We start from the raw sequence: 14,083 nt of genomic DNA on the forward strand, positions 1-14,083 counted from the left end.
ACAGGGACGGGTAGGTGTAGGGATAGTGATATTGGTAGGATTAGGGGTAGGAGTAGGCTTAAGTGTGGTGGTAGGGTTAGGGATAGTGGTAGAGGAGGGGTAGGGATAGGGGTAGGAGTATGGTTAGAGGTATGGTAGGGTAGTGGTAGGAGAAAGGTATGGATAAAATAGGGTAGGGGTTGGGGTAGTATTAAGGGTAGGAGTAGGATAAGGGTAGGAGTAGGATAAGGGTAGGATTAGTTGTAGTGGTAGGGTTAAGGGTAAGAGTAGGGTTAGGTGTAGGAGTAGGGTTAGTGGTAGGTGTAGGGGTAGAAATAAGGATAGGATTAGGAGTAAAGGTAGGATTAGGGTTAAGAGTATTGGTAAGGGAAGTGACACAGGTTTGAGTACCAGCAGATGTAGGGCTAGATATAGGGGTATGGATAGGGAGTAGGGTTAGGGTTAGGGATAGGGATAGGGGTGGGTGTAGGGATTAATGGTATGGGTAGGGGTAGGGTTTGTGGTAGTGTTAGACATAGGAGTAGGGGTAGGGTTAAGGGTATGTGTAGTGAAAGTGTTACAGGTTAGGTGCTAGGGTAGGTGTAAGTGCTAGATATAGGGGTATGGGTAGTGATAGTGTTAGGGGTAGGGTTAGGGGTTGGGATAGGGGTTGGTGTTAGAGTAGGCTAAGGTTAGGTGTTGGGGTAATGGTAAGGATAGGGGAAGGAGTAGGGGTAGGAGTAGGTATAAGAATAGGCTTGGAGGGGGCGGGGAAGCCCAGGTTGTTCAGCTGTTTAGCGCCACCTTCAGCCCAGGGCCTGATCCTGGAGACTCGGGATTGAGTCCCACGTCAGGCTCCCCGCATGGAGCCTGCTTCTCCCTCTGCCTATGTCTCTGCCTCTCTCTCCTCTCTCTCTCTCTCTCTCTCTCTCTCTCATAAATAAAATCTTTTTTAAAAAGGAATAGGGGGGATCCCTGGGTGGCGCAGCGGTTTGGCGCCTGCCTTTGGCCCAGGGAGCGATCCTGGAGACCCGGGATCGAATCCCACGTCGGGCTCCCGGTGCATGGAGCCTGCTTCTCCCTCTGCCTGTGTCTCTGCCTCATTCTCTCTCTCTGTGACTATAATAAATAAATAAATAATTATTTAAAAAAATAAAATAAAATAAAAAGGAATAGGGTTAGGGGTATGAGTAGAGGTATGGGTAGGGGTAGGTGTATGGATACGGGTTGGGTTAGGGGTAGAGAGTGGGGTATGGGTAGGATTAGGGTTAGGGATAGGGATATGAGTAGAGGTAGGGGTAAGGGATGTGTAGGGGTAGGGGTACGGATAGGGGTAGGAGTAGGGCTAGGGTTAAACGTAGGGGTAGGGGTAGGGTTAAAGGTAGGTGTAGGTGTAGAAGAAAGGGTAAGGGTAGGGATAGGGGTAGGAGTAGCAGTAGAAGTAGTGTTAGGTGTAGTAGTAGGGTTAGGGGTAGGGTTAGTGGTTGGGGTAAGGGTATGGGTAGCAGTAGGAATAGCAGTAGGGGTAAGGGTAGGTATAGGGGTGGGGGAGGTGTAGGTTAGGGGTAGGCATAGGGGTACAGATAGGGTAAGAGGTAGGAATGGGGTAGGGTCAAGGAGTAGGGGAGGGGGAGGGGTAGCCTTAGGTGTGTGGGTAGGGATAGGGGTATGGTAGGAGTAGCATTAAGTGTAGGGGTAAGGATAGAGGTAGGAGTAGGGGATGGGTAGGGTTAGGGGTATTGGTAGGATATGATTAGGGGGAGGGATAGGAGTAGGGTTAGGGTAGGGGTTGGGATAGGGATAGCATTAGGGGTAGGGGTAGGGGTTGGGATGGGGGAGCATTATGGGTATGGGTAAGGTTAGGTTAAGAGTAGGGTTATGTGTAAGGGTAGGTGTTAAGGTAGGTGTAGTTGTAGGAGTAGGGTTAGGGATAAGGGTAGGTATAGGGGTACAGTTAGTGTTATGGGTATGGTTAAATTAGGGTTAGGGGTTGGGGTAGGGGTTGAGGCAGGGGTAGGGCTGCAGTTAGGGGTAGGGGTAGGGGTTGGGGTCAGAATAGGGTGGATATAGGTGTAGGGCTAGATGTAGGGGTAAGGGTAGAGTATGAGTAAGAGTAAGTTTAGATGTACGTGTAGGGGTAGAGTTAGAAGTAGAGGAGGGGTAGGGGTAGGGGTAGGAGTAGGAGTAGGAGTAGGAGTATGGTTAGGGTTAGGTGTAGGGTAGAGGTAGAGCTCAGGGTAGGTGTAGGGGTAGGGGCAGTAGTAGGGGTAGGAGTTGGTTAGTTGGTTTAGGGATAGTGGTAAGGGCAGTGGTAGGGGTAAGGTTAGAGGTAGAGTTATGGGTAGGGTTAGGGGATAGGTGTAAGAGTAGGGGTAGTGGTAGGTTTAGGGGTGGGTATACGGTTAGGATAGAAGTAGGGTTACAGGTAGGGTTAGGGGAAGTAGTAGGAACAGGGTTAGGGATAGGGGTTGGGTTAGTAGTAGGGTAGGGTTAGGGGTTGGTAAGGGCTGGGGCAAGGGTAGGATTAGCGTTAGGGGTAGGGGTAGATTAGCTGGTACAGGTCGGTGTAGATTTAGGGGTAGGGGTAGAGGTAGTGTAGCGGTAGACGTAGGTCCAGGGTTAGATGTAGGGGTAGAGGTAGGAGTAGGGGCAAGTTTAAGGGTAGGGTTAGTGAAAAGGGTCGGGGTTCGTGTGGGGGTAAGATTAGGGTAGTCAGTGGTAGGAGAGAGGTTGGGGTAGGAATAGGTGCAGGGTTAGGTGTGGGGATAAGGCTATGGGTAGGGGTTGGGGTAGGGTAGGGTAGGAGTAAGGTTACAGGTAGGTGTAGGGGTAGGGTTCGGGGTACAATGAGGGTCGAGTTAGAGGTAGGAGTAGGTTTAGGGTAGGGTTATAGGTAAGGGTAGGGTTCAATGTAGGAGTAGGGTTAGGGGTAGGGGTAGGAGAAGCGGTAGCATTAAGGCTAGGTTTAGTGGTAGGGATAGTGGTACATGTAGGAGTAGGGTTAAGAGTAGGGGTGGGGTTAGGTTTAGTGTTAGGACTAGGGATAGGGTAGAAGTAGGGGTTGAGGTAGGAGTAGGGGTAGGTGTAGGAGGAGGGTGAGAGGTCAGGTGAGGGGGAGTGGTAGGAGTAGGGGTAGGTGTAGAAGTCGGTGTAGGGGCAGGAGTAGGGGTAGGGGCAGGGGTAGGGGTAGCTCTGAGAAGCAAGTGTTTTTCGAAAGCAGCTTTCAACTAGCCATGGGTTCTACCTCCCTTATGCTAGAGGCAGGTCAGAGCTGCGGGCAAGGAACGCCGGTTTCTCAGGGCGCAGTAGGCTGCGCCCCCGCGAGCCCCCACACGCGCTTTTGATGCCGGCTCTAAGGCCGGCGGGCGAGGGGAGCGGAAAGCTGCTGCTCACGGTTCACTTCCCCGCGCTTCCAGGTCCCGTGGGGCTAGCGCGCCCTCCCGCGGCTGGGGGGCTAGTGGCAAGCTGCAGGCCCGGGGATCTCGGTCTGGGGTCCAGCAGAGCGGGGCGCCTTCCGTGGCGCCTCCCGACCTAGAGTGGAGCTGGAGCGAGCTTCCAACTCCCATGGGTGGGAGGCGAGAGGAAAGCCGCGTTCCAGGAATGCTGCTCTGAGAGCTGAGCACGGCGCCTCTCCATCGCACGCCCACTGTTCCGGTGGGTTCTTAACAGTACGTGAGAGGCTGGTGGGAATCCCACGCAAGGAAGGGCTGATCCCAGAGGTAAGACAGGGCGTTTCCATTGCGCCTCCTGTTGAGATAGTTTCTAACTCCCTTATGTGAGAAGCGGGTTGAAAGCTGCATTAGAGGAATGTTTGTTTCTCAGAGCTAACCCTAACCCTAGCCCTACTCCAACCCATACCCTTAACTCTACACGTAATTCTACCCCTACCCCCACAGTGGCCCTACCCCTATACCTACCCTTACCCCTACCCCTACCATTAAAACTAACCCTACCCCTAACTCTATTCCTACCCCTAACTCTAAATCTACACCTGTCCCTACCCCTCCCCTAACTCTAATCCTATCCCTAACCTTACCCCTAACCCTACACATACCCCACCCTACCACTACACCTTCACCTAATACTATCAGTACTCCAAACCCCACCCCTAACACTACCCCTAGCTCTACTGCTACCCCAACACTAACATACACCAAAACCTACCCCTACCCCAACCCCTATTCCTACCACTACTCCTAACCATACACCTAACCTTACCCCTACCCCTCAACCTACCTCTACCCCTACCCCACACCCCTACCCCTACTCCTACTCCTACCCACAACCCAACCCCTACTCCTAACCCTACACCTACCCCTAATCTTATAGGTACCCCTACCCCTGTCACCAACTCCTACCCTTAACCCTCACACTCACACTAACCCTACCCCTACTCCATCCCTAACCCTACTGCTAAGCCTAATCCTACACCTACTCCTATCCCTACCCTACCACAACCCCTACCCCTACACCTGCCTCTACCCCTAACTCTACCTTTACTCCTACCCCTACCCATACCCTTAACCCTAATCCTTCTTCTACCCCCTACCCCTATACCTAACCTTACCCCTAACACTACCCCAGCCCTACCGCTACCCCTACCCCTGACCCTACTTCTACACCTACACCTACCCCTATCTTACCCGTACTCTATCCCTACCCCTAACCATAACACTACCCTTACCCGGGATCCCTGGGTGGCGCAGCGGTTTGGCGCCTGCCTTTGGCCCAGGGTGCGATCCTGGAGACCCGGGATCGAATCCCACGTCGGGCTCCCGGTGCATGGAGCCTGCTTCTCCCTCTGCCTGTGTCTCTGCCTCTCTCTCCCTCTCTCTGTGTGACTATCATAAATAAATAAAAATTTATAAAAAAAAAACACTACCCCTACCCCTACTCTACCTCTAACCCTCCATTTACCCCTACCCCTACTTATACCTCTACCCCTAACTCTGCTCCTACTCCTACCTCAACCCCTACCCCTAACCTAACCTCACGCTCCCCCTACCCATACTCCTACCCCTAACTTTACTCTTACACCTACCCCTCTCCTACTCAAAATCCTAACCATACTCCTACCTATACCCTACCCCTACCCCTAACGCAGCTCCAAATCCTACCCTAACCTCTACATTTAACTCTACCCCTATACCTAATGCCACTCCTAACCCTACCACTACCTCTAACCCTATGCCTATCCCTACCCATAACCCTAAACCTATTCCTAGCCCTACTCCTACCCTACGCCCACACCTAATCCTACACAACCCCTAGACCTAACCCTACACTCACTCTTGCCCCTACCCTTACCCTACCCCTACCATGACTGCTACCTGTACTCATACCACTACCTCTACCCTTACATCTGCCCAACCCTACCACTAACCTTACACCTACACCTACGCCTATCCCTACCACTCCTCCTACATCTACCACTACTCCTAACCCTATCCCTAACACTACTCCTACCCCTAACCCAACCCCTACCCATAACCCTATCCCTAACTTAACCTTAACCCTGCCTCAAGCCCTAACGCTATGTCTACACCTACACCTACCAAACCCCTAACCCTAGCCCTCCCCTAACCATACCCCTGACTCTACTCCTACCCTGAAACTTACCCCTACCCTACCCGTACCACTACCCCTACATCTACCCGTACCCTACCCGTAACCTTACCCATACCCCTAACACTCCACCTACCCCTAACCCTACCCCTACTCATAAACATACTCCAACTCCTACACCAACCTCTACCCCACTCCTACTCCTACAAGTAACCCCACCCCTACTTGTACCCCTACCCCTAACCTGAACCCTACCCATAGAGCTATCTCAACCCATAACCCTACTCCTACCCATAAACCTACCTCTTCCCCTAACCCTAAGACTACACCTACCCCTACCTTTACCCCTGCACCTATAACTACCCGTAACCCTAGCCCCATCCCTAACTGTACCCCTACCCTTACACCTACCCTTATTCCTACACCTAACCTCATACCTACCACTATCACTACTCCTACCCCTACACCGACCCCTACCCCTCCCCTACATCTACACATACACCTAACCCTACTTCTACCCCTCCCCCTCCCCTACACATACCCCTACCCATATACCTACACCTAAGCCTACCCCTAAACCTACTTCTACCCCACCACTAAACCTAACTCTACATTTACGTCTATCCCTACACCAACCAATACCCCTAACCTAATCCTACTTCTATCCCTAAACCTACCCCTAACCCTACTCCTACCTCTAACTCTACCCCTAACCCTACACCAAACCCTCCCCTCCCCCACCCCTAATCTTACCCCTACAACTACCCATACTCTAAACACTAACCCTACCCCTAGCCATAACCAATTGACCCTACTCTTACTCCCACACATAACCCTACCCTCCAATATGCCTACCCATACACCTAGCCCTAATCTACTGCTACCCCTACCCCTAGTCCTATCCCTACCTCTAACATTCCACCTACTCCTAAACCTACCTCTACAAAAAACCATACTCCTGACTCCTACCACAAACTCTGCCCCAACCATACACCTAACCCCACCCCTATCCCTCACCCTACCCCTACCCATACCCCTACCTCTACCCACCCCCAACCATACCCCTAACCCTATATATACCCTTACCCCAACACTATCCTACCCCTACCAATACCCTTATATGTACTCCTGCCCATACCCCTAAACCTACCCCTAATCCATACCCTACCCCTACCCATAACTCTACCCTTAAACATACTCACTCATACCACATCCCTACCCATGACCCTACTCATATCCATAACCCTACCCCTACCCCTGACCCTAAGGCTAACACTACACACACTACCCCTACCCTTAACCATAACCTTACCCATACACCTACCCCTAAATTTACCCCTAATCCTACTCCTACCCAAAACCTAACCCTTACATCTAACCCTGTCCTTAACCATTCCCCTACCTCTAACCCTATCCCTTGACACTACTCCTACTCCTACCTCTACTACTACCCCTAACCCTACCTCTACACCTAACCCTATCTTTACATCTACCCCTAACCTTATTCATAAATGTAATTCTGCCCCTAACCCTACACCTACCCCTACTCCTACAACTACCCCAACCCTAACCTTATTCCTAATCTTATTCCTATGCATAGCCCTACCCCTGCCCCTACTCCTAACCCTATCTCTACATCAAACTCTACCCCTAACCTTACATATACTCCTATCCCTGTGCCTACCCCCACCAACTCCTAACGCTGCCCCTAAACCTAATCCTACCCCTACACTTAACCCTATTCCTACCCCTTACCCTACTCCTACCCCTACCCTTAACCATATTCCCAACACTAACCCTACTACTACCCTAATTCTACTCATAATCCTATCCTACCCCACCACTACACCTAACACCACCCCTACACCTACCCTCTCCCTAACCTTAACCTGACCCCTAACCCTACTCCTAAACCTACCCCTAACCCTAATCCTAAACCTAGACCAACCTCTACCCCATTCCCTACCCCTACACCTAACCCCACCCCTATTCCTAGCCCTACCCCTATCCATGCCCCTCTACCCTAACTGTACCCCTATTCTTACCCCTAACCATACCCCTAACCCTGACTCTACCCATACCCCTAACTAACCTTCCATCTACCCCTACCTCTACTCTTACCCCTCTTTTCCTCTCTTAACCCAAAGAACTTACCATACACTGCTAGAATTTACCACACACCTAACCCTACCTTACCCCTAATCCTAAATTAACCCTAGAAGTTACTGCTAGAACTTACCATACACCTAACCCTACCCTACTCCTAACTCTACCCTACACATACCCCTACCTCTATACCTAAACCTATCCCTAACTACCCATACATTTACCCCTAACCCTACCCTACCCATGACCCTAATACTACTACTATCCCCTCACACTGCGCCTACCCATAACTCTACCCTTAACCTTACCCCTAACTCACCCCTAGCCATAGCATTAACACTACCCCTACCCCACCCCGTCCCTGCCTCTACCCCTAAGCCTATGTCTACACCTAACCCTACCCTAACCTTACCCCTAGCCTTACCCCTACCCATACATGTGACCCTACTCCTACATCTACCCTTCCCTACCTGTACTCCTAACCCTATATGTAGCCCTAACCTACCCCTACTGCTAACCCTAACCCTATCACTACCCTTATCCGTAATACTAGCCCTACCCCTACACCTAACACTCCACCTACCCCTAACCCTACCTAATACCCATAACCATACTCCAACTCCTACACCATCTCCCCCACCCCTACACCTACAGCAAACCACACCCCTATCCTTACCCCTATCTCTATCTGCACCCCTATCACTACTCCTAACCCTACACCTACCCCTAATGCTACACATACCCTTCCCCTACACATACCCTTACCCCTAACACAACCCTACCCTTACACATACCTGTACACATACCCCTACCCACACCCTTAAGCCTACCCCTAACCCAACCCCAACCCATAAACCTACCCCTAACTCTACTCCTACTGCACAGCTTCCCCTACTCATACCCCTATCCCTAACGCTACCTATTCCCCAAAATGTATCCTATCCCTACCCCTAAGCCTAATCCTGCCTCTACCCCTAAACCTACCCAAACATCTACCCCTTCCCTTACCCCCAACCCTATCCCTAACTCTGCTCCTACTCCTACACCAACCTCAACCCCCACCACTACCCCTACACCTAACTCCACCCTGCCTCTAACCTTACAACTAAACTTATGCTTAACCCTACCCTACACTTAGCCTATGCCTATGTGCTCCCCTACCCCATCCCTAACCCTAATGCTACCACTACCCCTATTTCTACCCCTACCTTTACTCCTACTCCTTTCCATACCCTGAACTCTACTCCTAAGCACACCCCTACACCTACCCTACTAACCTAAACTACACCTATCTCCAAATCTACCCTACACCTACCCCTAACCCTAACCATGCCTCTAGCCCTACCCCTACCCTTACTACTACCCTACATCTAGCTCTACTCCTACTCCACCCCGAACCTATTCTAAGCCTAAACCTTACCCAAAATCCTACGCCTAAACCTAGCCTATACCTTTTTTTTTACATTTTAAATTTACATTCAATTTGCCAACATATAACACCCAGTGCTCATCTCATCAAGTTCCCTCCTCATTGCCCATCATCCAATTATCCATTCCCCACCCACCTCCCCATCTGTAACTCTTTGTTTCCCAGAATTAGGAGTCTCTCTCTCTCTCTCTCTCTCTCTTTTGTATATATTTTTAAAGATTTTATTTATTTATTCATGAGAGACACACACACACACAGAGGCAGAGACACAGGCAGAGGGAGAAGCAGGCTCCATGCAGAGAGCCTGACATGGGACTCGATCCTGGGTCTCCAGGATCAGGGCCTGGGCTGAAGGCAGTGCTAAACTGCTGAGCCCCCCGGGCTGCCCTGTATATATATATTTTTATTGGAATTCAATTTGCCAACATATAGTATAACACCCAGTGCTCATCCCATCAAGTGCTCCCGTCAGTGCCCATCACCCAGTCACCCCATCCCCCTGCCCACCTCCCCTTCCACTACACCTTGTTCGTGTCCCAGAGTTAGGAGTGTGTCATGTTTTGTCACCCTAATTTGTCCCACTCATTTTCTCTCATTTCCCCTATAATCTCTTTCATTGTTTTTTATATTCCCTGTATGAGTAATACCATGTGATGATTGTCCTTCTCCAATTGACTTACTTCACTCAGCATAATACTCTCCAGTTCCATACACATCAAAAGCAAATGGTGGATGGGTATTCATTGTTTCTAATGGCTGAGTAATATTCTTTTTTTTCTGAGTAATATTCTATTGTACATATATACCACATCTTCTTTATTCATGCATTTTTTGATGAACACAGAGGTTCATTCCACAATTTGGCCTCCATGGACATTGCTGCTATAAACACTGAGGTGCAGGTTTCTTGGCTTTTCACTGCATCTGTATCTTTAGGGTAAATCCCCAGTAGTGTAATTGCTGGGTCATAGGGTAGCTCCATTTTTAACTCTTTGAGGAACCTCCACACAGTTTTCCAGAGCAGCTGTAGGCAGTTCACATTCCCACCAGCAGTGCAAGAGTGTTCTCCTTTCTCCACATCCTTTCAAACATTTGTTATTTCCTGTCTTGTTGAGAATTTTCACCATTCTCACTGGTGTGAGGTGGTATCTCATTATGGTTTTGATATGTATTTCCCTGATGCCGAGTGATGCGGAGCATTTTCTCATGTGCTTGTTGGCCATGTCTATGTCTTCTTTGGTGAAATTTCTGTTCATGTCTTTGCCCATTTCAGGATTGGATTGTTTGTTTCTTGGGTGTTGAGTTTAATAAGTTCTTTCTAGATCTTGGATATTAGCCCTTTATCTCATGTGTCATTTGCAAATATCTTCTCCCATTCTGTAAGCTGTCTTTTAGTTTTGTTGATTGTTTCTTTGGCTGTGCAGAAGCTTTGTATCTTGATGAAGTCCCAATGATTCATTTTTGCTTTTGTTTTCCTTGCCTTCATAGATATATCTTGCAAGAAGTTGCTGTGGCCAAGTTCAAAAAGGGTGTTGCCTGTGTTCTCCTCTAGGATTTTGATGGATTCTTGTCTCACATTTAGATCTTTCATCCATTTTGAGTTTATCTTTCTGTATGGTGTAAGAGAATAGTCTAGTTTCATTCTTCTGCAAGTGGCTAATTTTCCCAGCACCATATATTGAAGAAACTGTCTTTTATCCAGTGGATAGTCTTTCCTGCTTTGTCAAAGATGAGTTGACCATAGAGTTGAGGGCCCATTTCTGGGTTCTCTCTTCTGTTCCATTGATATGTGTCTGTTTTTGTGTCAGTACCACACTATCTTGACGATTACAGTTTTGTAATACAACTTGAAATCCAGCATTGTGATGACCCTGGCTCTGGTTTTCTTTTTCAATATTCCCCTGGCTATTTGGGGTCTTTTCTGATTCCACACAAATCTTAAAGTTATTTGTTCCAACTCTGTGAAGAAAGTCCATGATATTTTGATAGGGATTGCATTGAACATGTAAGTTGCCCTGGGTAACATAGACATGTTCACAATATTAATTCTTCCAATCCATGAGCATGGAATATTTTTCAATCTGTGTCTTCCTCAATTTCTTTCAGAAGTGTTCTGTAGTTTTTAGGGTATAGATCCTTTACCTCTTTGGTTAGGTTTATTCCTTATGCTTTTGGGTGCAATTGCAAATGGGATTGACTGCTTAATTTCTCTTTCTTCAGTCTCACTGTTTTTTTTTAAGATTTATTTATTTATTTATTTATTTATTTATTTATTTATTTATGACAGACTCACACACACATGGGGGGGAGAGAGAGAGAGAGAGAGAGAGAGAGAGAGAGAGAGAGACAGGCAGAGGGAGAAGCAGGCTCCATAATGCCGGGAGCCCGACGCAGGACTCAATCCCGGGACTCCAGGATCGAGCCCTGGGCCAAAGGCAGGTGCTAAACCGCTGAGCCACCCAGGGATCCCCTAGTCTCATTGTTAGTGTCTAGATATGCCACTGATTTCTGGGCACTGATTTTGTATCCTGCCACATTGCTGAATTGATGTATGTGTTCTAGCAATCTTGGGGTGAAGTCTTTGGGGTTTTCTATGCATAGTATCATGTTATCTGCGAAGAGGGAGAGTGTGACTTCTTCTTTGCCAATTTGAATGCCTTTGATTTCTTTTTGTTGTCTAATTTCAGAGGCTAGGACTTCTAGTACTATGTTGAATAGCAGTGGTGAGAGTGGACATCCCTGTCATGTTCCTGATCTTAGGGGAAAGGTTCTCAGTTTTTCCCTATCGAGAATGATATTTGCTGTGGGCTTTTCATAGATGGCTTTGAAGATGTTGAAAATGTTCCTTCTATCCTTACACTCTGAAGAGTTTTGATGAGGAATGGACGGCTGTAGTTTGTCAAATGCTTTCTCTGCATCTATTGAGAGGATCATATGGTTCTTGTTTTTTTTCTTGTTGATGTGATCTATCACATTGATTGCTTTATGAATGTTGAACCAACCTTGCATCCCGGGGATAAATCCCACTTGGTCTTGAATAATCTTCTTAATGTACTGTTGGATCCTATTGGCTAATATCTTGTTGAGAATTTTTGCATCTGTGTTATTAGGGATATTGGTCTATAATTCTCCTTTTTGGTGAGGTCTTTGGTTTTGGAATTAAGGTGATGCTGGCCTCATAAAATGAGTTTGGAAATATTCTGTCCCTTTTTATCCTTTGGAACAGCTTTAGTAGAATAGATATTATTTCTTCTTTAAACATTTGATAGAATTCCCCTGGGAAGCCATCTGGCCCTGGACTTTTGTGTCTTGGGAGGTGTTTGATGACTGCTTCAATTTCCTCCCTAGTTATTGGCCTGTTCAGGTTTTCTATTTCTTCCTGTTTCAGTTTTGGTAATTTGTGGTTTTCCAGAAATGCACCCATTTCCTCTAGATTGCCTTATTTGTTGGTATTTGTTGGCTCATAAAACGTTTTTTTTTTTTTAAGATTTTTATTTACTTATACATGAGAGATATATATAGAGAGGCAGGCAGAGACATAGGCAGAGGCAGAAGCAGGCTCCATGCAGAGAGCCTGATGTGGGACTCAATCCTAGTACCATGGGATCATGCTCTGAGCCAAAGGCAGATGCTCAACCGCTGAGCCACCCAGGCGTCCCTCATAATATGTTTTTAAAATAGTTTGTATTTCCTTGGTATTGGTTGTGATCTCTCCTCTTTCGTTCATTATTTTATTAACTTGAGTCTTTTTTCTTTTTAATAAGGCTGGCTAGTGGTTTATCTATCTTATTAATTCTTTCAAAGAACCAACTCCTGGTTTTGTTGATCTGTTCTACAGTTCTTCTGGTCTCTATTTCATTGAGTTCTGCTCAAATCTTTATTATCTCTCTTCTTCTGCTTGGTGTAGGTTTTATTGCTGTTTTTTCTCCAGTTCCTTTAGGTGCGAGGTGAGCTTGTGTATTTGAGTGTTTTGCAATTTTTTGAGGGAGGCTTGTATTGGGATGTATTTCCCGCTTAGGACTGCTTTTGCTGTATCCCAAAGATTTTGAATGGTTCTATCTTCTTTTTCATTAGTTTCTGTGAATCTTTTAATTCTTCCCTAATTTCCTGGTTGACCCATTCATCTTTTAGCAGGATGTTCTTTAACCTCCATGTGTTTGAGTTTCTTCCAAATTTCTTCTTGTGATTGAGTTCAAGTTTCAAAGCATTATGGTCTGAAAATATGCAGGGGACAATCCCAATCTTTTGGTATCGGTTGAGACCTGATTTGTGACCCAGTATGTGGTCTACTCTGGAGAAGTTCCACGTGCACTTGAGAAGAATGTGTATTCAGTTTCTGCTCTTACAGGAGACGATTTCAGGTTTTCATCATTGTGGATGATGTCAGCTACGGGAACTTCTTGCACAGCCTTTATTCTGTTGATGGACGTTTCCTCAAAACCCACTGTGTTTTTTATGTTGTCTTTTGTCCAGTGCTTTTTCTGCAACTCTCGAGATGATTGTATGGTTTTTTGTCCTTTCTCTTGTTAATGTGATGGATCATGTTGACTGATTGCCAGAGGGGAAGTGGGTGGGAGATGGACAAAATGGATGAAGAATATTAAGAGTTAGAAGTGTCTAGTTCTAAAATAAATAAGTCACAGAAATTTAAAAAGTACAGCCTAGGGAATAGAGTCAGTACTATTGTAACAACTTTGTATGGGGACAGATGGTGATGACACTTCTCATGGTGATGACACTACTCCAGCTGAGTAATGTACAGAATTGTTGAATCACCAAGTTGTAGCCCTGAAAGTAATGTAACATTGTGTGTCGACTATACTTCAATAGATATTAAAGAATAGGGGTTTCTGATAGAAATCATAGGGGGTCTGTGAAAGGCATTTACACGGCCATTACAGATATGAAAGCATCTCTGCAGAGATGATAAAGATTTCTCAAATATCTTCGATGTTAATTTTTAAAAGATTTATCTGAGAGAGCATGCAGTGGGGAGGGGCAGAG

Source organism: Canis lupus, chromosome 9 (assembly GCF_011100685.1).
Source record: "Canis lupus familiaris isolate Mischka breed German Shepherd chromosome 9, alternate assembly UU_Cfam_GSD_1.0, whole genome shotgun sequence".
In the NCBI taxonomy this organism is placed as follows: Eukaryota; Metazoa; Chordata; class Mammalia; order Carnivora; family Canidae; genus Canis; species Canis lupus.